The 10,339-nt window shown below is 40.3% G+C and overlaps 1 long non-coding RNA gene across 1 annotated transcript in view; it reads right to left on the reverse strand.

The window, feature by feature from the left end:
• The window catches only part of LOC111531638, a 44,853-nt gene that overhangs the window by 33,235 nt on the left and 1,279 nt on the right, over window positions 1–10,339 (reverse strand). The window contains exons 3-5 of the long non-coding RNA XR_002728343.1: window positions 9,670–9,751; window positions 8,604–8,669; window positions 8,068–8,186 (exon numbers count right to left, since the gene is read on the reverse strand). This is a non-coding gene — a long non-coding RNA (uncharacterized LOC111531638). The remainder of the gene's footprint in view (window positions 1–8,067; window positions 8,187–8,603; window positions 8,670–9,669; window positions 9,752–10,339) is intronic.

Consider the following 10,339-nt stretch of genomic DNA (forward strand, 5'->3'; position numbering starts at 1 on the left):
ACACACACACACACACACACACACACACACACACACACACACACACAAATGATAACAAGATATGGCGACGGATGTGTTAATTTGTGATAAACACTTGACAGTGTATGCCTATATCAAATCATCACATCGTACAGCTTGAATATATAAGATTTTTGTTTGTCAATTACACCTCAATGAACTAGAAGAAAAAGTAAAAGGATCCTGGATCACTTCAAAATATAAGCATGGCCACGATTGTGTGAGAAAATCAATAATGCAGCTAGGTTCATGTTTGAGTTTAGAGTCTGTGCACAGGTTGGGTCTCCAGGCCTAACGAAGGTATCCTAGAGCAAGTAGTGGGAAACATCACCATGTTGAGCCTGCTTGGAGTTGGGTGGGTTGGAGTCAACTGTGTGGATGACATACCACAAACTCCGACTTGATTTGGAGACACATCTCTGGCAAGGTAATGATTTAGAATAGGGTTCCTCAACCTTGGCACCATTGCCACAGCATTCTTTGTGATGGGAGCTATCCTGTGCATTGTACAATGTTTATAGCAGCATCCTTATCCTCTACCCACTAGATGCCGGTATCTCTCCACCTGCTCACCCTTACACCGTCTCCCCAAGTGGTGACAACCGAAAATGTTTAGACATTGTAAAATGATGTCCCAGGGGCAGGGCGGGGGGTGGGGGGGTGGTGGCAAAATAGCACCTGGTTGAGAACCATTGATTTAGATGAGAATGACCATGAATAAATTTCACCATTGTATTATGCCTGTATTTCTGCATTTTGAAAGTGGAGATACTATTTTTCCAGGTGTTTCTTCTAAAGATTTTGTTTGGATTTCTGTGTCAGAAAAAGGAAATGAAAAGAATGCCTTTAAGAATCTCCTCTTCTCTCATATCCTTCCTTCTTCTTACTCATGCTTACTAGTTTTTTTTCCCCTCTTCCTACTGAGAAATAAGTAACGTTTAATTGGTTTAGGTTTGCAGTTTCTATTTTCCTGCTTCACTAAGTATATATCAATAGATACATACTTTGCCACAACAATAAACAAAAAATACTTTCTGACAGGTGATTTATACTAGGCTGGACTTCATTTTACAAAGCATTCCAAGGGGGCTGGGTGCGGTGGCTCACGCGTGTAATCCCAGCACTTTGGGAGGCTGAGGTGGGCAGATCACCTGAGGTCAGGAGTTCGAGACCAGCCTGACCAACATGATGAAACCCCAAAAACACAAAAACTTAGCTGGGCGTGGTGGTGGGTGACTGTAATCCCAGCTACTCGGGAGGCTGAGGCAGGAGAACCGCTTGAACCCAGGAGGCAGAGGTTGCAGTGAGCTGAGATCGCACTACTGCACTCCAGCCTGGATACGGCAGAGCGAGACTCCATCAAAAAAAAAACCAAAACAAACCCCTCCACCCCCCCTCCCAAAAAAAACCCCAAAGTATTCCAAGGGATTTCATTTTATGAAGCATCACAAAAGACTTCATTTTCTGAGCATCAGGAAAGGTTTAAAGGTATGTTAAGTTCTCTTCAAGCAAAGGACTGTTGGGCTGAAATCCCAGGCCTTCTGGTTCCGTGAGGACTTTCTGTGGCTTGGAGGAAAAGCAGAAACTCTCTGTCTCTGGGCATTCTCTCTGCCTAAGCCCACCAGGGAGCTACATAAGTTTAATTAATGTTTGTAAAACATTTTTGAGATGAAAAACACCATTAGCTCAAACCAGTGCTATGAAAAGTATTGTTTTCGAAACTGCATCCACACATTAGCTGTCTTAACTAGTCTTGAGGGAGACAGAAAGAACCAAAAGTACCAAATGGTGACAGAGGAGATGATGGAGGCCCTAATGGGACTCCTGGCTCCAAGGAGGAGCAGTGCTGGATGGATTCATTCCTATGTGTGCTGTATGGGTCCTGCTTTCCAGAGCAGCCTCCAGCAACTGATTATTTACGTGGGTAAATAATGAAAAATGTTGTTTTATGCCCCGGATGTTGCTGAAACAAGAAATCAACACAGGCTCATATCCAGGGTGAGAACCAGGAGGCAGAACTGGCTAGCTGGTGAGGGTGCATCTGCTAAGAGATTTCGACAGTAAAGGATGACTGGTCAGAGGCCATAAAGCCCAGGAAATGTCCTAAACACTAAACTAAACACAGGACTGCTGAGCACAAACAAAGACTTCCTGTCGTATAGAAAAGAATCCCCTCTGGGCACAGCCCGTTCCCAGAGCCATGGTGAGACAGCCAGGCGGGAAGGGCTCCCTGGCAGAGCCTCTGACCTACCTGCACACTGGAAGGAGTGTGGGGTGGAGCCACAGAAGTTCCAGTTTTTGCAGGGGAGAGGAGCCTTGCCCCTCCTCTTCCTTGCTGGTATCTGGGAAGCCCACGGGCAGGAAGCACACTCTCCTGCTTCGCTAGGTGTCTCTCCTTTTCTTCCTTTTCACCCAATAAAACCCTGCCCTACTCACCCTTCAAATCATCTGCAAGCCTAAATTTTCGTGGCAGTATGACAAGGACCCCATCTTCAGCTGAACTAAGGAAAAGTCCCCAAACAATGGGAAGAAAGGCAGGGAGCAGACATCCATTTTCCTGGCGTGGATTGTGGAGGGGTACCATGGTTCTGACCAGATGTGTATCCGGAGCTTAGAATTCATAAGCAGAGCTGAATTGAGGAGGTGTCCCTTCCTTTGAGCTGGCATGGTTTGGTGAGCAGGGTGTGACCTGGAATTCGGCCCTCGATCTAGCTTCTACAGCCTGGCATCCTGGTGTGGTGCATAACCTGTGCGGCCAAGTGCTGGGCCTTAGAAGACCAAGCCCAGCAGGATAGAGTTGCACCTCTGAGCTGCATCTCTTTAAATTGCCTCAGAAACAATCTGGAAGCTGCTGGAATACTTACTACCAAGGTCCTCCACCAGATTTCTGGCGTCTTGCCCTTCCCTCCCTCTTCAGTTAGTTAGTCCCAAATCGCTACTCCCTTGTCTGGAGACTTGTCCCAACTACCTTCAAACTGTATAGTCCTTCACTAATGTCACTGATGACAAGAGGAGAGCTTGATAAAACTCATAAAGCCTTGCATTTATTTGTGAGTCTGTTATAAAGTTCTAAAATTCAGCACTTTATCTTTCAATACTTTAGGGGAGAAAGTTACAAATACGTCTGCTTCTGAGAACTTTAAGCTTCATGTTAAGCTTGAAGTCATGTAATAATTTATCATTCATCCCAGTGTTGGTAAAAAACATACTTTTCCATAGAGCCCTGGTGTCTGTGGCTTTATTAGAGGAGCCACAGTATTTTTAAATATGAGAGCTTCATCAGAGAGTGATTTGCTGGCCTATGGGTTTGAATACATTTGGCACAGACAAGTGAGTTGAGGTCACTTTGCTGTCTTTTAAAGACTGTCCATTGCATTTCAAAGGAAACCCAAGCTCCTCCTCACGATAGGCAGGGCCTTAAAAACCTAGCCTTTGCCTCCCCTTGGGCCTCTTTCATCCCTGCACACTGCCCTTCATCCACACTGCCTCTCTCTGTCCTCTGGACATGTTGCTTCCCCTTGCTGTTCTTACAATGCTTACACCTTCACTCTTCATCCGACTGGCTCCTTCTTGTCATTCATTCCTTCCTCCCCTCAGAGAGAACTGCCCTGACCACCCAAATGAAAGAAGTCCTTTTCCCAAATTACTGTCACCTTACTTTAGGGTATTTATTTTTAATTAAAAAAAATTTAAATTTCTATTTTTTCATCTTCAGTGTCCAGCTGGAAAGGATATTTTTATAGCACTTATTACTCTGCAGTTAATACATGTCCTCACCTCTGTATTCTCTATTATGTCCAGGGTGACTATGTAATGTATTATCCAAACTGAGACACCCTTGAGAGTGAGAGCTATTAATAATTATAATGAGACAACGAAATAAGGTGAGACTCTCCCAGGGACACAAGAATGTATGGATCATTGGAGCTGAACCCATTAGAGAATGTAATCTTCCTCAGGGCATGAACTTTGTGTGGCTTCTTCACTGCTGATCATCAAAGCAGGAAACTGTACCTACTACCTATAGGTACTTACTGTTAAATGAACAAATGACTTCTATATGCATAGATTTACACGTTTAAATTTTCCTTGTCATTTTTGCATTTTTCCATATATTAAACATGAGTGTATATATTTACAATGTCATTTTAAGGGAAAGAAATCAGAAAATTATACGAACCTTACGTTCCCTAGATGATATGTATAAATGTGGGTAATGACTGATAACAGGGAAAAATAAAGTGCTTATATATTTTAGAGATGGTATAATGGTTGGTTTTTTCCTTCTTTTTCAATTTGTTTTATTCCTGTGACATTATATGTAAAATTTTCAAAAACTAAAAGGCAAAAATGGAAAAATGAAAGAATGTTTTCTTTAACATATCTGACCCTAAGCTACATCTCTAGCTCTGACTTGCCTCTGTTTTATGAATTCCAAGCTCCTCAAACATATCTAGCCAGAACCATGGTACCCCTGCCATAATCCACGCCAGTAAAATTTATGTCCACTCCCCTGCCTTTCTACCCATGGCTTAGTTCCAACAGAGGTTACATGTGAACATCTGATGGTGGAACCTAAATCATGCTCATACGTGACCTGTGTTGCAGGAAGTCTAAGGAATGAAGTTGATAGCTTTCTTTCCATTGCACGCTGAAAGAAAGAATGGTTGTTGAATGAGCCAATCCATAAAGAAGCATTCATTTACTTCGACACATATTGAGTACCTACTATGTGGATGGCCCAGAGGTGAGAGCAACTTGTTGAAAGTTTTTTAAACCCTCATTTCTTTAACCTTCTTTTTCCCTAATTATCTTAATCTACTATTACAGGTTAACCCCTTTAACTTCTCTTTTCCAGCAGAATTATAATATACGGGTCTTGGTCTGACATATTTTCAATGGTGTTGAAATACAAAGCAGTGATTCTACACCCAGATGAACAATAGTTGTGAAATGGATCCTAGAAGAATGGTAAAATCAGAGGAGAATGGAAGGTCATGGGTTTCCCACTGAATTAAAATTCAGACTAGGCTGCTTCCCTTCCCCTTTGTTGGAGACATTTATAGCTAGGGGTTTAAGACTGAGACCCAGGCTTCCTTAAAGAAAGTTTTACTTTGAATCTCAACAAAAAAGCAAAGTGCATGATAGGGAGTCTGACCAATTGGATATATATTTCCTGAAATGTATTGATTTAAAGAAGCTCTTGAACAATTGTTTTATTGCTTTTCAACTGGTCTCAGGTTTTCAATAAAGAAAATAGAGGCCGGGCGTGGTGGTTCATGCCTGTAATCCCAGCACTTTGGGAGGCTGAGGTGGGTGGATCACGAGGTCAGGAGATTGAGACCATCCTGGTCAACATGGTGAAACCCCTTCCCTACTAAAATACAAAAACTTAGCTGGGCATGGTAGCACGTGCCTGTAGTCCCAGCTACTCAGGAGGCTGAGGCAGGGGAATTGCTTGAACCCAGAAGGTGGAGGTTGCAGTGAGCCAAGATGGCGACACTGCACTCCGGCATGGCAAGAGAACAAGACTCTGTTTCAAAAAAAAAAAAAAAAAGAAAGTAGGATAGTGGAAAGAGCACTTGTCACTGCAACTTTTGACCATGATTAACCTCTCCGCATGCAGGCTCTCATTCACGCTGGTGTTGCACTAGCTGATCATCAAGTTCTTATCCAGCTCTTATTTGCTATGTTTCAATGGTGTAATTTAAATAAGTTAATAACCAAATTAATAATTGAATAAGTGCTATTTGAGTCCCTCATTAATCTACATTGAGTTTCACATATTTTTTCTAACATATCACCTAGTATCTATTTATATCAGGATGGTGACAGTACAAATGTTTTTATCCATAGTATGCACACCAGTATTCCTCTTCCTTGGCTCCTTTAACCCTCTGATGACTGTATCTACAGCCTAGTTTTCTTTAGGAAAAACCACATTTTACATAATGCATGTCTATATTGGTAACTCTTAGATGTTAAAATATTTAATAAACATGAGCTTAAGACTCCGGGTACAAATGTCATTGCATAGAAATCAAACAGAAAGAAATGGATATAATCAAACATGACTGTGGGCCAGGCACAGTGGCTCATGCCTGTAATCCCAGAACTCTGGGGATGAATTGCTTGAGCCTAGGAGTTCAAGGCCAGCCTGAGCAACGTGATGAAACTCTGTCTCTACAAAAAATACAACAATTAGCTGGGTATAGTGGTGTACACTTGTGGTCCCAGCTACTCAGGAAGCTGAGGTGAGATGATTGCTTGAGCCTAGGGGGTCGAGGCTGCAGTGAGCTATGACTGAGTCCCTACACTCCAGCCTGGGTGACAGAGCGAGACCCTGTCTCAAAAAAAAAAAAAAAAAAAAAAAGGACTGAATAGTATGTAATATTAATGTTAGAATTAATTTAATAAAATATAGAGTTGACAAAAAATTCCCATTTTTCTTTCATTCCCATGGACACCAACATTGATAGAGACACCATCATCTCTTGGCTGGGTATCTGCAAAGCCTATGGTCAGTAAATGTTAGGAACACCATTATCCCTTTCCAGAATACCTAAATAAATCTGAGGATAAAAAACAGAATTGTGGATATATAATTTCTTGTTAGGATGGCTGCAAAACCACATGGTCAATACTGAATCTAGTGAAACACTATCTGTATCCCGGAAAATTGCAAAAATTCATGGTCAATACCATGGTTAGGGCCACTATCATCTCTTAACTGACACATGCAATATCGCATGGTAACTAATGTTGTTAAGGACACGTCGCTCTTTACCTGGACAACTAAAATATCCTAAGACCACTAACATGGTAAGGGACAGAACAACTTTTATCTGGATACGTGCAAAATTCAGAGGTCAGCACTGTATATACAGACACCATCATCTTCTAATTAGATACTTGCAAAAACCTCATGGTCACTAATATATTAGACAAACACCATCTCTAACTTGATCACCTAAAAAGGCCAAAATAAACACCACAGTAGGGGCACATCATTCCTTACCTAACTGCAAAATCCCATGGTCATGATCTTGATTAGGGACACCATCAACTCTTATCTGGATGCCTGCGCATTTCCGAGGAAAACACCTCAGTTACAGGCATCTTCATAGCTTAATAGGATATCTGCAAAATTTCCCTGGTCGCTATGGTGGTTAGTCAACATAACTTACAAGAATACTTGCAAACAAATTTGGTCACTATGTTGGCTTAAGAACACGTGTACTGCTTACCTGGATTATCAGCTTTGGTACTAACATCATCTTGTATTTGGATGCAAGCAAAATCTTGCCTTCAGTACCATAGAGAAGCTTTCAATAATCTTTTAATTGGAATTTACAAAAACCCAAAGAGACAACAGTGCTTAAGGACAAACCTATAACCTGGACACCTGAAAATTCTATGGGCACTATAAACTTAAAAAAAACCCATAAAATCTACCTAGATACTAGCAAGTATCTAGGATCAACAATGTAGTTAGAGACACCAGTAACTCTTGAGTGGACATCTGCAAAAACAGCAATCAAGAGATGACGGATCAACTAACAATAATATTTCATTTGTGATTTTGCTGGAATCAGTTAAGAGATGATATGGGCCTTAACCACAGTAGAGAAAGCACTATCATCTCTTAATTGAATCTTTAAAAAAAATCATGATAAAAATTGTGTTAAGAATGCATGTACTATGCGAACACCTGCAAAATTCTATGGTTACTTGATAATTATGGGGCCCTTCAAATCTACCTGGAAACATTCAGGTGTTCCAAGTCGACAACCTAGTTAGAGGCATATTCTCGTCTTGACAAGATAACTGCAAAAAAAAGTCATGGTCAATATATAGGTGTTGGACAAAATTATAACTTACTTGGATACCTGAATACATTTTAGTCACTACTAAGGTTAAACACCTACCTAAACTCAAACAGAAAGGCTTATTGCTTCAGAGTGTTTATTGGGACACTATCATTTCTTACTTGAATACCTGCAAAAAACCTCTGATAACACAAATGTTAGGGATACCATGTATACTCACCAAGATATGTGAAGATCACATGATCTGTAGGATGCTTAAGGCCCACATAATCACTTGTCTACAAGCAAAGCCCCCATTAATGGTCATTATGAAGTTCAACATGATCTTCTGGCTGGAACCTGAAAAACGCATTGTGACAAATGTGATACAGACACACCTTTTCAACTTGGACAATTGCAAATAATCTTATTCACTTCCATCATTGCAGGATACATCTCTACCTGGAAACTTGCTATAACACGAGGTCTATACCATGGTTAAAGACACCATTGTTTTCTGACTGCACACCTTTAAAAATACCATGGAAATACTGTGATGCAGAACATATGAAAATTACCTGGATACCTGCAACTCATAAAACACTCACAGTGTAAAAAATAAATTTTCTCTAAAACACAGAACAATAGGGTAACATGGTTACTAGAATTGTTTTTTAAAAAATCACATGGTAAACAAGTTTAGGCAAACAAACATCACTTATCTAGATATGTAAAGACCAGATGATCTGTGACATTAAAGTGCACATCATCACTAACCTGGATACCAAAAACAGCTCCTGATAATGACCATTGTTAGGTTTGTTATAATCTCTTGACAGGAACCTGAAAAACACATTATGATACGTATAGACACACGTATAAAGGGATATAATGTGTTCTATCTATAGCGATGCTTGCAAATAACTTTATATGTATACACACACACACACACACATATAAAGAGATACAATGTATTCTATCTATAGGGATGCTTACAAATAACTTTGGTCACTTCCATTACTATGAAAACATCAACTCTACCTGGATACTTGTAGTAATACAAGGTCAAGACCATTGTTGGATAAGACAACATTTGTTTTAGGGCGCCTGTAAAAATCCTATGGTTACTATTGTGACTAGTAATTATAATTACCTGGTATGTCCAATTCCTTATCACTCAAAGGGTTAAACAAATGTTTTCTTAAAATATAAAAAGGGAAAATTCATGGTTTTGAGAATTGGTAAAGACTCTGTCATTTCCTATCTGAATATTTAAAAAGAAATCATGGTAACATCAAGTGTTAGGGACACAACCATCAATTATACCTATACGAAGATCAGATAACCTGTGCTCTGGTTTAGATCTCTCCATCATCATTTACCTCAAAACCAGCAATATCATATATTAATTACCATAGATAGGCTCACCAGGATCTCTGGACATACCCTGGAAAACACATTGTGGGAAATGGGTTTGGTACTAGTCTAATTCTACTTGTAGAACTACAAATTCCCTTGGTCTCTTGAATCTTTTGGGGCCCATAAATACTAGATAAGGGCAGAACTACAAAGTCAAACTATAGAAAGAGGCACCATCCACTCTTTGACAGATATCTCCAATAATCCCATGGCCAATAATGTGGTGATGAGCAGTATGAGAAAATACCAAGATACCTGCATATATGTCTATCAGTACAAGTGTTATATACACATTATCTCAAAAGAAAAATACATTAAAAACTCATGGTTCCTGTTACTATTAGGGATACTTTAATTTTTAAACCGCATACACGCCATAAACAAGGTTTATATAATGGTCTTGAAAACACCATTCATTACTTACATAACTGAAAAGACGAAGGCATCTAATGAGTTGGAGTCACACCACCTCATGCCTGTATACTACCAAACAACTTTTGGGAAGCCTGAAAAAGACAAACACAGTAACACTGTGTTAGAGGGACCATACTCACTTACCTAAAAATCTGAACAACAGGTGGTCTGTAGTGTGGTAAGACCCAATTTATCACTGACCTAGTTACTACCAAGAACCCATAAATGACCACTGTTAGGTTCACTATGATTTCATGACTACTGGTACCTGAAGAAACATATTCAACAATGAATATGCTTAATGAAACACGCTGTTTTACCTGCAAAAAAGGAGGGGGCACCTGCAACTTGTATCAGTCATTTTCCTCGTTAGAGGAACCACCAACACTACCTTAATCTTCGTAGAACTTTGAGATCAGCACCAATGTTGGAGAAACCATTATCGCTTGACTTAGAAATCTCATTGGTCATACTATAATGTGGAAAAGTAGGATAACTCACCTGGATACCGGCATAGCCCTCCTTAGAGACTAATGTTAAACACATATTATGCCGGGCACGGTGGCTCAAGCCTGTAATCCCAGCACTTTGGGAGGCCGAGACGGGCGGATCACGAGGTCAGGAGATCGAGACCATCCTGGCTAACACGGTGAAACCCCGTCTCTACTAAAAAATCCAAA

The sequence above is a fragment of the Piliocolobus tephrosceles genome, chromosome Y, assembly GCF_002776525.5.
Source record: "Piliocolobus tephrosceles isolate RC106 chromosome Y, ASM277652v3, whole genome shotgun sequence".
Lineage (NCBI taxonomy): Eukaryota > Metazoa > Chordata > Mammalia > Primates > Cercopithecidae > Piliocolobus > Piliocolobus tephrosceles.